This window comes from Uranotaenia lowii, chromosome 1 (assembly GCF_029784155.1).
Source record: "Uranotaenia lowii strain MFRU-FL chromosome 1, ASM2978415v1, whole genome shotgun sequence".
NCBI classification, from domain to species: domain Eukaryota; kingdom Metazoa; phylum Arthropoda; class Insecta; order Diptera; family Culicidae; genus Uranotaenia; species Uranotaenia lowii.
In genome coordinates this window covers 98,691,842-98,705,202 of record NC_073691.1, presented here as the reverse complement: position 1 = coordinate 98,705,202, position 13,361 = coordinate 98,691,842, and the positions used below count along the sequence as shown (strand labels likewise).

General features: G+C 37.9%; 1 long non-coding RNA gene across 2 annotated transcripts; it reads right to left on the bottom strand.

Annotated features, from left to right (window-relative positions):
• Positions 1-4,658: 4,658 nt before the first annotated feature.
• Positions 4,659-7,566, bottom strand: LOC129740065 (uncharacterized). Of its 2 annotated transcripts, XR_008736085.1 has the most exons (8): positions 7,352-7,566; positions 7,211-7,283; positions 6,856-7,055; positions 6,698-6,781; positions 6,480-6,583; positions 6,225-6,342; positions 5,064-5,145; positions 4,659-5,002 (listed from the first exon to the last, which is right to left on the bottom strand). It is a non-coding gene; the product is annotated as an uncharacterized LOC129740065 (long non-coding RNA). The 2 variants fall into 2 exon arrangements; XR_008736084.1 differs by having other exon boundaries at positions 6,225-6,583.
• Between the last annotated feature and the right edge of the window lie 5,795 nt (positions 7,567-13,361).

Genomic DNA, 13,361 nt, shown 5'->3' with positions numbered 1-13,361 from the left:
AATTAACAAGTTACATCTTTTAACATAATAATTTTTTTTTTCATCGATGGTTTACAACTTCGGTTGAGGTATGATCGCGTATGATGCTGTAGACTCTCCCGGCAGGGGGATCCTACAACTAGACGGGAATAATTTCCAAGCCGATTCCTCCCATACTTATTGAGCTACCGCAGTCACACCGGGGTTCTGAAAATATAGTTCAATCCACCATTTGCCGAGGGTTTAGTTCCGGATCTTGTTCCAGATCGTTCCACTTACTCCGGAAGTTGTTTTCACAAAACCTGGAAGAATAGAAATAAATTTTTTTAGAAGAATGAAACCTTTTTAAAAAAAAATTGCAAAATTTATATCATCCCGCTTTTTAATCGATAGAATTTTCTAAAGATGTTCAAAAACTTACCTTTTCTAATGCTTTTCTTCTTCAAATTAAGAGTCCCATATCCGGATCTTCCATGTTCCTATCGATTGGAATATTCGGCACATTTTTCCACTGCAGCTTATCAGTTGAAAATCCGTCGATTAATACGCGTTTCTAATCAGCGAACCACAAGAGAATAACGTAGCATTGTTTTGAAGAAATTTACCTGACCCGAATGAAAAAACAATGGCGGACGCGAAACGATAAATGTTTGTCCATCATTGAAATTTTTAACCATTATTCTGTGTTTCCACAAAAACTTGCTTGAACATGCTTGAAATTTAACATTTTATTTTGGTTCAAAAATAACAATTTTGTACGTTTTTGAAAGAAAGTCATAAAATGGTTCAAAAAAACTCGAAAATGGTTATAAAAAAACGAGCGTGGGGGTTTTCGGATAATTTTTAAAAATTAAAAATTTTCATCGATACTTTTATTAAAACAAATTTAATTACATTTTACTTTTCAGTTCACTTTACCTCATTCTGGAATAGATATAATAGATTTTCCCCTGTTTTTACCAAGCATGTCTGGGCAAAAAAATTGACTCCATCCTCATCCGACCGTCGCAATATTCTCGCTCGATGTATCCGGCTGGACCGACTTTGTATCAGCTCCTAGAACAAAAGAAACAAAAATTGTAATTAAAAAAGGACAAAATGAGTTTTGCAAAGTACTCACCGAAGGAATTCTGGTTTCAAAATTGTCGACCACAAAAACTGTCCGGATAAATGGCGCGTAAACAAAATCTGAACACGAAAAATTTATTTTAGCCTCCAGGTTGAAAAACGATTACACGAAAAATTTAAAGTAGGTTTAAAAAGCAAAATTTACCAATATTTGTTTTGGTTTGGATTTTCTTTTTACCATAAAGTTCACTGTAAAAATAAAAATCATAAGATAATTGCTGTTATACCATGCTTCTGATAGATTCGGCAACTGTGAAGCGTCATGAATTGACGATACATTTCACGGTTACTTTGAAAACCATGGAGGTTTCAAAATTTTAGAAGGTTGCTAAAGATTTTGAAATTAGGATGAAGTTTATTGTTAAATTGAATAATGCCGTTGGGTTATGGTATTAATCATGGTCTTTGCTATTCGGGGTTTTATGGTTGATAATATGAATATCATGGTATTGAAACCATGAATGCATTGTCAAATTCAATGTTTTTGACTATAATATTCATGGTTTCGGCAAAAATTACCATGAAAAAAGGGGGTTGTTAAGCAACTTAACCATGAAAAAATCAACTTTTTTCCATACATTTGAAAACACAAAACTATAAAGTTGATGGTTATTTGATCATCCAATTTGTCTAATAGGAACTGTGAAATTTATTGTCCTCCAATGAATTTTCATTGTTATTATATATGTGTTGACCGTATAATTTCATGGTTGACAATTATTCATATTTTGATAGATAGGGGGGTTTTCGGATAATTTTTAAAAATTAAAAATTTTCATCGATACTTTTATTAAAACAAATTTAATTACATTTTACTTTTCAGTTCACTTTACCTCATTCTGGAATAGATATAATAGATTTTCCCCTGTTTTTACCAAGCATGTCTGGGCAAAAAAATTGACTCCATCCTCATCCGACCGTCGCAATATTCTCGCTCGATGTATCCGGCTGGACCGACTTTGTATCAGCTCCTAGAACAAAAGAAACAAAAATTGTAATTAAAAAAGGACAAAATGAGTTTTGCAAAGTACTCACCGAAGGAATTCTGGTTTCAAAATTGTCGACCACAAAAACTGTCCGGATAAATGGCGCGTAAACAAAATCTGAACACGAAAAATTTATTTTAGCCTCCAGGTTGAAAAACGATTACACGAAAAATTTAAAGTAGGTTTAAAAAGCAAAATTTACCAATATTTGTTTTGGTTTGGATTTTCTTTTTACCATAAAGTTCACTGTAAAAATAAAAATCATAAGATAATTGCTGTTATACCATGCTTCTGATAGATTCGGCAACTGTGAAGCGTCATGAATTGACGATACATTTCACGGTTACTTTGAAAACCATGGAGGTTTCAAAATTTTAGAAGGTTGCTAAAGATTTTGAAATTAGGATGAAGTTTATTGTTAAATTGAATAATGCCGTTGGGTTATGGTATTAATCATGGTCTTTGCTATTCGGGTATCTTTATATCTACTATCTTAGGTATTACCACTGCACAGTAAATGAAAATTACCGAGTTCGGTAATTTTTTTACCGAAATCCTAACATGTGTAAATCGTTAAACTGTTCGGTAATTTTTCCGGTAAAAAATAAACGAACATCGGTAAATCGACTCTTCATTTACCGATGTTCGTTTATTTTTTACCGAAAAAATTACCGAACAGTTTAACGATTTACACATGTTAGGATTTCGGTAAAAAAATTACCGAACTCGGTAATTTTCGTTTACTGTGTGTATTACCTTATTGATCAGTAAAAACGTTTTTTTACAGTTCGCGTGAAAACAAACACGAAATAATCTTATTTCGACATAACTCAACATGTGAATCGAGGCTAAGTAATATGATAGAATCGATAGAATTGAGGCTAAGTAATATGATAAAATCGATAGGAATGGTTGAAACATGAATTACAAACGGCCTCGCTTTTAAAACCTCTTCTTAGAACTGTTGATTTTTCTTGCTAACTCACCCGAACTGTAATTAAGCCTTGAGGTAATGGTGTTGTGCAAATCAAATCCAAGACGGTAATCCAAATGCCCTCCTATGAATATCCCGAATAGGATTGCACCATGAAAAAACAATGAATTCCACACAGTAAACGAAAATTACCGAGTTCGGTAATTTTTTTACCGAAATCCTAACATGTGGAGTTCGTTAAACCGTTCGGTAATTTTTCTCATGGCAGAGAAGTGACAGCTGTCAAATATTACAGACCTTTTTCGGTAAAACTTTACCGAACCTCGGCTGATCATATCTAAGATCATCTGTCAAATTATGACAGTTGTCAACGTGACAGTTCGCTATATTACCGAACAACCGGTATTGTTGAACCAAAATGCCTGTAATTATTACCGAAAGAACGGTAATGTTTAAAAGGAAAACTATAAAAGCTCGGTAGTATATACCGAACAACTGGTAGAATTTACTGTTATACCTTTATAAATTACCGAAAACCTGAAATTATTACCGAAATACCTGTAATTATTACCCAATCATCTAGAACTATTACCGAAATACCGTAATTTTTTTACCGAAAAGCTGTAAAAGTTTGGTATTATTTACCGAACGACCGGTATAAGTTACCGAAATACCTGTAACTATTACCGAAATGCCGGTAAATATTCTCTAAATCCCGGTAAATTTCGGTAAAAGTTACAGAAAAATCGGTAACTTTTACCGGAAAACCCGTAATTTTTACCAAAATTTCAGTAATTTTTACCGAAATACCGGTAATATTTAACGAAAACTGTAAAATTTTCGGTAAATTTTACCAATACCCGTAAAATGTTCGGCACTTTCAGTTTATGATGCACAGCACATTACACGAGATGATTCGAGTCTCCATAATACATTCCAATCGAAAAATTTCTATTCTGAAGAACACCTATATGGACCCTCTCCATCAAATCGATGTTTTCGCCTAAAACAAAAGTGTCATCTTGAAATTTTCGACTCGTGTCATACTTCATGCCAACCGACAAGAAATGACACCTGACGAAAATTTCGTTTCAGAAGTCATCTCCGCTTTATGCGAAAACATTAATTTTACAAAGCCTCTAAGGTTCATATGCATATGCATATGCATCTGTGAAAGTTATGCTCTTTAAGAAAGAGTATTTCTAGATTATGAAAACTATAGACCGATAGAAAGTAAGATGAAATTAAAAGACGTTGAAAAAGAGAGAATTTTATTCAGAAGCATTTTCATCACACGTCATCAATTTGTTTAGCACCGATTTACTATTTTGAAGTGTTGCTGTCAGATAGAGTTATTGACCCCACCACCCAAAAATAGTTAACAAATTGTGGTTCTCCCAGCAAGTGTAGCTTGCAGGAAGAACGGATGTTCGATGATGACATGTGATGAAAATGCTTCTGGACAAAGTTCTACTCGCTCATTTAATTTTTTTTTCTATTTCGGCTAAATTTGCATCCGTCTATAATTTTCATAATCTTTAAATGTTATCAATTATTAATAAAAGAACATAACTTTCACTGATAAGGCCAATAAATTGACTAACATATAACGTATTCGGTAAATATTCGCTTCATTTTGGCAATAATTACAAAAATTTCGGTTAAAGCTACTGTGAGTTAATGTGAAATGACAGAACGTATATGGTTAGGTCATTAATAAACACTTGCCATTTTCTGATGTCCGTTTAATTATTATCATCACATTTCAACTTTATAATTACATTGTAATAATTAAAACTTGTATTTTTAAAACAAATTTTCACAGCAGATACTTAATATGACAATAATTTTAAGAATATTAATGAAAACAAGCGTACAGACAGCGATCGCTTGATCGGTTGATTTTTGCGTATAGCTTTTGGAATTTTCCGAGAATCTTGCAGCGGACCGGCTTCGATAATACTTTCTATAGAACCTGAGAAAAAATAATAAAATTACGTATTAACTTTTAAGGCAACTTTTAAATAATATTTTACTTGACAATATGCGGGATTTCCATAGAAGATAGAGCTTAATTTAAACTTTCCGGTAAGTACTGGATCGTTATTTCTGCTTTTCCTGAAAAATGAAAATTTGGTGAAAGATGCAATCTATTTTTTTTAATTACTAATAAATTTATATTAACTTAAAACTTGAATTTAAATTTTATGTCCGAATTTAAATCTATCACAAAAATATATAATTTCCTATAAATATTAAGAAAAAATATTTTGACTATGATTTGATATCCAATCGTTTTGCCAACAAACACCACCAGCCCCCTCCCCCTCCACCCGCTAGAGGGAATAACTAGAGTTTTAAGTATTTTATTGAAAATTCTATTAACAAATTGAGTTTCCGATGAGTGACCAAGTTAAAACAAATGATTTCGAATTATTTCAAAGATATTTTAGAAATCTAAAACTCAATATTAACCAAAAAGGCGAAAATTTAAAAAAAAAACCAGAATAATAGTCTGTAAACTAAATCAAAATTGGAAATTGTAATTCAATCTTTTTATTCAATTCAATCCTGACCCTAAAATTTAATTGCAAATATTTGTAATCGATTTCGGAATCTCAATCTGTATTGCAAATATTAATTTGATGTAAAATTTGAATATTTAAAATACATTCATTATTCAGAAGTCACATACACACTCACACACACACACACACACACACACACACACACACACACACACACACACACACACACACACACACACACACACACACACACACACACACACACACACACACACACACACACACACACTCACACACTCACACACACACACACACACACACACACACACACACACACACACACACACACACACACACACACACACACACACACACACACACACACACACACACACACACACACACACACACACACAATCGACTGCCCACACCAATCCACAACCTAACACTGGCTAATAGGAATCCGGATTCGCCAGTTGCTGTAGTGCGCAAACCGATTTCTGAATTGGTCCACATAGTTGACGGGAAATTGACCCGTAATCCGAAAGCATTATACACTGCAGACTCTATTATAATAATAAAAAAAAGTAACTCTTCGCTTTTGCTTAAACTAATTTCAAAATAATCCGCTAGTACAAGTAGTGTTTGAAATGAAAAACGGGATCTCACCTGAAACCTGAAATATTTCGATCCGATTTTTAAGTATGATTCCCGCTCCCTGGTGCAATTTTGTGCGAGCCCCGTCCATTCCAGAAAGGCTGTTGAAATCCGGCAAATTGCATTCAAACTTCGTTAACCGGAAAATTTTGAAAAAAGAGAAAATACGAAGCGCATGACGTGGATCCTCCTGGGAAACAGTTGCCTGTTTTTTCGGCCGGTCGGTATGCTTTCGGCAAAAATTTGGATGTTTTATTGGCACCTTACCCAGTGCTACACGGCTGAGGATGTTGTGATACTGCCACAGCTGATCGCATTTTTGATGATCGGTAGAACATCGTTTTTTGCGGATTCAGGAGCCAGGATGAAGACTTGTCACCGCCAGATTTTTTCCACCAACGAAATTCGTATGTTGTCGAGAAAAGAATAAACAAAATACATAAACCTATTCAAATGATAAATTCGTCTTTCAAGTAAAAAATTACCTAGTTTGAATTTTACGTCTTCCCGTGTGGCTGCTTGTTGCTGCTTCTCGTTTGGCAATTAACGCCGGATGATCCTTGTTTGTCCTTGTGGCAAGAAAATTGAATTAATACGGCCTTGTCGGTTTTAAGTGTTATGTTGGGTCATTTCGATATTTTACCTGTTTTTTGCTGAACGCTTACTGTTGTTGCAAATGCGATGGCCGTTTTCTGGTGTTGATGGTTAGATCCAACCAATGCACCCCGATGATGATTAGGATGATATCTTCGGCCCCCACCATTGTGGTGATGACGATATCGCTGCTGTTACTGCGGTGGGGGAATAACAATAGCTGTTGGTGCAGCAGCTGATGGCCTGCATCTGCAAGTTTTTGTTCAGAAAAAGGTAGGCGTTCTGGGAGTCAATTTCAATTTAATCTACCAGCCAAAGATATTCCGCGGAAACACTCATAATATTTAAATTTAACAGGGGACAAATCAAGTTTCAAGAAAGAGCTTTTTAAAAAAATTACTTACCTGGTAGTTGATGTTGTTATTCACTGCCGTGTGAAAGAAGCTAAAAAAACAGTTTTAGAATTGCATGGAGCGGCTGAAATGGAAACAACACTACATTTTATTGATGTTTCGGTTGATATTTTTCAATCATTTGGTACTTACCATCAATTTAATTGGCACCACAAATGGGAATTTCACAATTGCTGAACACGCTGAAAAAATCGCAATGGCGATGATTCGGTTCATTTCGCTCGAGCACACGATTAAAATCGAGACAACTAATGACGGTAGCAAGAGTGAGAAGGGAGACTGCTCAACTGCCAAAAAATGACAATATAATTTTGACGTTTATTCGGACTACCAGATTTATTTTACAGTTTTCGGCGATTTCTACCGAAATTAAATTGTGAAGTGCTTTGTTTACACACAAATAAACGAGCTTCGGTAAGTCATCAACAGGATTAACGAAGTTCGTGGAAAATGAAACGTCAGATGAAACAATTACCGAAAGATTTCGAATTACAGAACTACTTCTGTAAAACAAATTACCGAACTCGGTAATTTTAGTTTACTGTGCATGTTCACATACCATATATTGTATGGTTTACACAATGATTATGATCGTCCAAGATACCGTGAATGCACATTAGAATTCATAGTTTTTGGCCATACATTTCATCGTTTTGACGAAAATAACCACGAAAAAGGGGTATTGTTATGCAGCGTGACCATGAAAAAAATGGCGATTTTCCATACATTGAGAAGCCAAAAAATATGAAGTTCATGGTTGTAACAGCTTCCAATTTTTCATAGTAAAACCACTGACCACACTGACTTGACTCTTAGAACAAAAATTCAACCATTTTCTGTCTAATTTTTTGTTGTCAGCTTTTGCAGGTTCGCAATACCGACGGCAGGTGGCGAACCTGAAAAATTTGACAAAAAATGCCCTGTAGGAAACATGGTCCTGTTTAGCCCGATTTTATCGTAGAAATTGCGTGTTTTATTTTTAAAGTTGGGTGGCATTTCCTAACTGGGATAGCATTTCTTCAAATCGATCGATGCGCACTCTGGAATCGACATTGCGTACTGTTGGAAAAATGATTTTTTTTTTGTTTTTTTTTCTGGAAAAATTATCCAGAAAACGAAATCGAGTGTCCATATCGGTATCGAATTTTGAATACGGCGAATGCGCCAAGACCTTTGTTTTGAGAAAAACGCATTCCAAGTTTCAGAAAATAAAATCAATTTTCTAATTAGCTGCGTACACTCATTTTCCTAAATAAGTCACTAAAACGCTTTCAAATTGATTTAATTTCATCACCCGATCGATCAATATAGCTTTTCCGTACTTATAACTTCAAAAAAATAATAAATATAACTGTGGGCCCTTTTACCACAGACTGGTGCTCTCATTTTGTTCATTCGCCAAATTGTAGCGCCCTTTTGAATTGCAGAATGACTGTTCGCCTTTTGGATCACTCATTAAATAAGCAATATTCAAGCAAATTTCGGCTTGAAAGCGGGTCTAAATGATCACATTAACACATTAGCCCATTCAACGATCTTATAAATGCTGATTTGTGCTTCTCCTCGTCCTGGGAAAACAAATTTCAAAAACTTCAATGCCCTTTTTCCATCTCGAAATAACTATTGGCCCTTTTGTTCGCGACGAAATTTTGAGGGGAAATGGGCGAATGAACTGTGGGATTACACACTCATAAAAAAAGCTATTCGCCTTATTTAAAAAATGAAATTTAACTTCACTAAAATAAGAAAAATCAAAAGGAGATCATATTTTCGGATGTAAAATAAAGAGTTTAACGCATTTATGTGATAATCCGGATTTGTTTACAGTTGGCGCATTCGCCGTATTCAAAATTCGATACCGATATAGTCAGTATGATCAGTGGTAAAACCATGAAAATCCGATGATTTTCATTGTTGAACCGCTGTAATGAAAATATTTGCTCATGGTGGGGTTTTTGTGTTTATTTTTTGTTTTGTCATCATTTTCAGATTTATTTTATTAAAACGGATGGATTTGTTCAAATTTATTTATTAAAAAAACTTCACACTTTACTCACATCAATTGATTGCGTCTAATCCGCTGGACCCGTCTCTCACACTCCGGCTATCCGTAGCCGCTTCCGGCATCTACTCACTCGCAGTGTGTGATGGTTTTTTTTTGCTAGAAATGATAAAAATAAACGAATCAATATAGTTGCCTCTTATGATTTTGGATTTTTACTCACCATTGGGACAACTTCAGAACACTTCGAATGGATTTTTCGAAAAACTACGGACCGACCTCGACCGACGATTATGTATAGAGGAAAAAAACAGTACCGCGGCAGTCAAATAATCCGTACACGAAAAACTTGGAATGTTTAAATTGCTTGAATTATTCACGCTCGGATGTACTTTAAACCATGAAGTACATGGTCACAATTAAATTCATTGGATAATGAATGTGATTCCATGGTTCTGTTCTATTCGGGATGTTATGAGTGTGTCCGGAAGTGTCAAATTTTTAAGTAGCAACTTAAAATTTGATTGTTCTTGATATCATAGCAATCGGTGATTTATAAGTTAATTATAAAAGCGAGGCAATTCACTCCCACTAAGTTAGTATCATTATAAACGTCTTAGAATACAGAAGCATTTTTTAAAAACTTCAAGCGTTTTATTCTTTGACCTACAAGAGGTTATGGGCTCCACTGCGAACACTGCGTGCGGAATTCCGCAATTCAACGGCGGTCCGGGTTTCCAACATTGGAATTTTCGAGTCAGAACATTTCTGGACTCGGCTGGTGTGCTGATGACGTTGACGGAGGTTGCACCAGCGGATGAAGCGGGGAGAAGGCGGTTCGAGGAGGCTGATCGAAAGGCGAAATCCCACATCGTGAGTTTCCTTGCCAACGAATGTTCGGAGGTTGTCAGGGAGAAAAACACTGCGAAGGCCATGTGGGAAGCGCTTGAGAACACGTTTGCCAAGAAGTCCATCGGTACCCAGAATTTACTCCGAAAGCAGCTCAATCGAATGAAGCTGAAAGAAGGCGATTCGATGAAGGAGCACATTATCGCGTTTGAGGACCTCACCCGACAGATGAAGACGGCGGGGGCCAAACTCGAAGAAGCGGAAACCGTTATTTCGTTATTCCAGACGCTTCCTGAATCATTCGATCCTCTGGTAACGGCTCTGGAGAACTTGGCAATAGAAGATCTGACGCTGCAAGTTGTAAAAGAACGATTGCTAGCGGAAGATTTAAAGCGGGCCGATCGACATGAAGATGAGGGCACAAGCAAGGTAGCAGCATTTTCGAGTGAAAAAAATAAAAAAGGCAGAAAATTCAAACCGAAGTGCTACAAATGCGGCAAGCGAGGCCATCTTCAGAAGGACTGTCGTGAAAAGGTTGCGAACGAGGCCAATTCTACGAATCAGCGGAAGGCGGTGAGTTTTCTGGCAAACCATGGAGGCTCTACAAAACAGGAAGGCAGGCTTATCTTCAAGCTGGATTCCGGATCGAGCGACCACCTGATCAATTGCGATGACGTTTTTTCCGAATCTAACCGTTTGAAAAATGCCGTCGTCATCAACGTTGCTAAGGATGGGCAAACAATCGTTGCCAACGTGACCGGAAAAATTCGTGGCCATAGCAACAGAGGAACCCCTTTGGTAATCAACAACGTGCTTTTCATTCCTGAGTTGAGGGATAACTTGATGTCGGGGAAAAAGCTGGCAAGTGCTGGAATCCATGTTAGTTTTGGACCAAACCAAGCTGTGCTCAAGAAAGGTGGAGAAATCGTAGCAACGGCCAAGCAACGAGGTGGTTTGTACGAACTGGAAGTTTTCGTTGAGGAAAAGTCGGCAAATGCATGTGAGGCGAATCTGAATGTTCTTTGGCACCGTCGCCTGTGCCATCTGAGCCAACAAGGTATGCAAACAATAGTGAAGAACAATCTAGCTACCGGAATGGACATCAAAGCAGATCGTCTGGAGTTGTGCGATGCCTGTGTGCGTGGGAAAATGTGTCGAGAGCCATTCAACGGTACCCGAATCAGAGCAACGAGGCCATTGGAGAGAATCCATTCGGATGTATGCGGCCCTATTGATCCCCCAGCCTGGGACGGATCAAGGTATTTCGTTTCCTTTATCGATGACCACACACACTTTGCCGTGGTTTATTTGATGCGCCGGAAATCTGAGGTTTTCAAGAGCTTTCGGGAATACGAGGCAATGGCAACCGCCATGTTCAACACGAAGATTTCCAAATTTACCATGGATCAAGGATGTGAGTATCTTTCGAATAGTCAAAAAGATTTTTACTCGCAGAAGGGGATCCAGATCGAGCCAACGGTTGCATACACGCCCCAGCAGAACGGGGTGGCTGAACGGTTCAACCGAACAGTTATCGAGAGGGTCCGAACAGTACTGATTGAGTCCATGGTTCCGAAAGAGATGTGGCCGGAAGCTGTGCTGTCGGTGGTCTATGTGGTAAATCGAAATCCTACCAAGGCGCTACTGAACACAACCACGCCGGCTGAATGGCAAACTCGGCGGCGTCGCCGGCGTCGCTAGGCAAACTCAAAGTTTTCGGCTGTAAGGCTAACGTTTGGGTTCCAAATCAACAGCGGAAGAAACTAGACGAAAAGAGCCGCGAAATGGTCATGATCGGTTATGCGCCGAATGGCTACCGGTTGTGGGACAAGCAAGCTCGCAGGGTGCGAATTGCTCGAGACGTACGGTTCGATGAAATGAGTTTTCCATATGCTGAAGTCAAGAAAAGCTCCAAGTCGCCGTTGGTCGTGCAACTCCCTTCCGAGCGAGAGGGGGATGAGCTTGAGGTTCCAGGTCAAAGCGATGGCAATATTGATGTCGCTGTCAAAGATCCCATTGATGAGGAAGAGGATGAAATATTCGAAGTTGCTTGTGAGGATTCGAGTGCAGAGAACACAACACCAGGAGCGCTCCCTTCGCACTTAGAACAGCACGAGTCCGGAGGACAAACGTTGCTGAGGCGCAGCGAACGGGAGCGCAGGCTCCCTGGTAAGTTCCTCAATTATTTTACCAGTTATAGTGCAAATTCTGCTGGCCCATTCTCTACAGATATACCGGAATCTTTTGGCGATATTTATGACCGAGATGATCGATGCAACTGGTTGAAGGCTGTGGACGACAAATTGCAATCGTTAAAATCGAATCACGTGTGGGATCTAACGCCGTGTCCACGAGGAGTGAAGCCTTTGAAATCCAAATGGGTCTTCTGCCTGAAGGAAGATGAAGATGGTCGTCCGGTTCGATTCAAAGCCCGCCTGGTGGTGAAGGGCTACTTGCAGAAACCAGGGATCGATTATGACGAGACTCTCGCACCAGTGGCCAAACTTCCAACAATAAGGACCGTGCTGGCCATAGCAGTTCAAAAGGGCTACCACATTCACCAGATGGATGTGAAAACGGCTTTCCTTCATGGCGAACTTAAGGAAAGCATTTACATGACTGTCCCCGATGGTGTCAAGGCAGGTCCGAATATGGTTTGTAAGCTGCTTAAGTCGCTTTATGGTTTGAAGCAGTCTCCGAGATGCTGGAATCAGAAATTTAATCAACAATTGCTCAAGATGGGATTCGTCCGCTCACTTCACGATTATTGTTTGTATGTGAAAGTGATGGAGGATGATATCTGGTATCTGCCCAAGCAACCAAAAGTCGCGTTTTTACTTAACTCCGAACTCCGAAGTTCACATTTGGCTGAAAAAATGTATTACGGGAACTTCAGGTGACTCTTGTCGCCTAAAAGTTACTCAGGAACTTACATCGCCCTTTGAAAGGTTAATACTACCGATAACGGAACTTCTAAGCGCATTTAATGGAACTTCCCGCATAGCTAAATACGATACTCCATATCGTCCATATTATTCCGTTCTGATTACATTAATAGTAACGTTCCATGGTGTGTCTTGGCTCAATGTGCATTTGCTAGAACGGATATAATATTATTTATGAAAGATACAGTTAATATTCTAAGAAATAAATTGATTATTTTTGCAACGCGTTGAAAAGATTAAAAAATATTTCTTAAAGATACAATGAATAGTTTTAAAAATAAAATGATTATTTTAGCAACACGCTTCCCCTTTTCTGCTGTCAGACAACCGCGGTCGGATTTCGGTG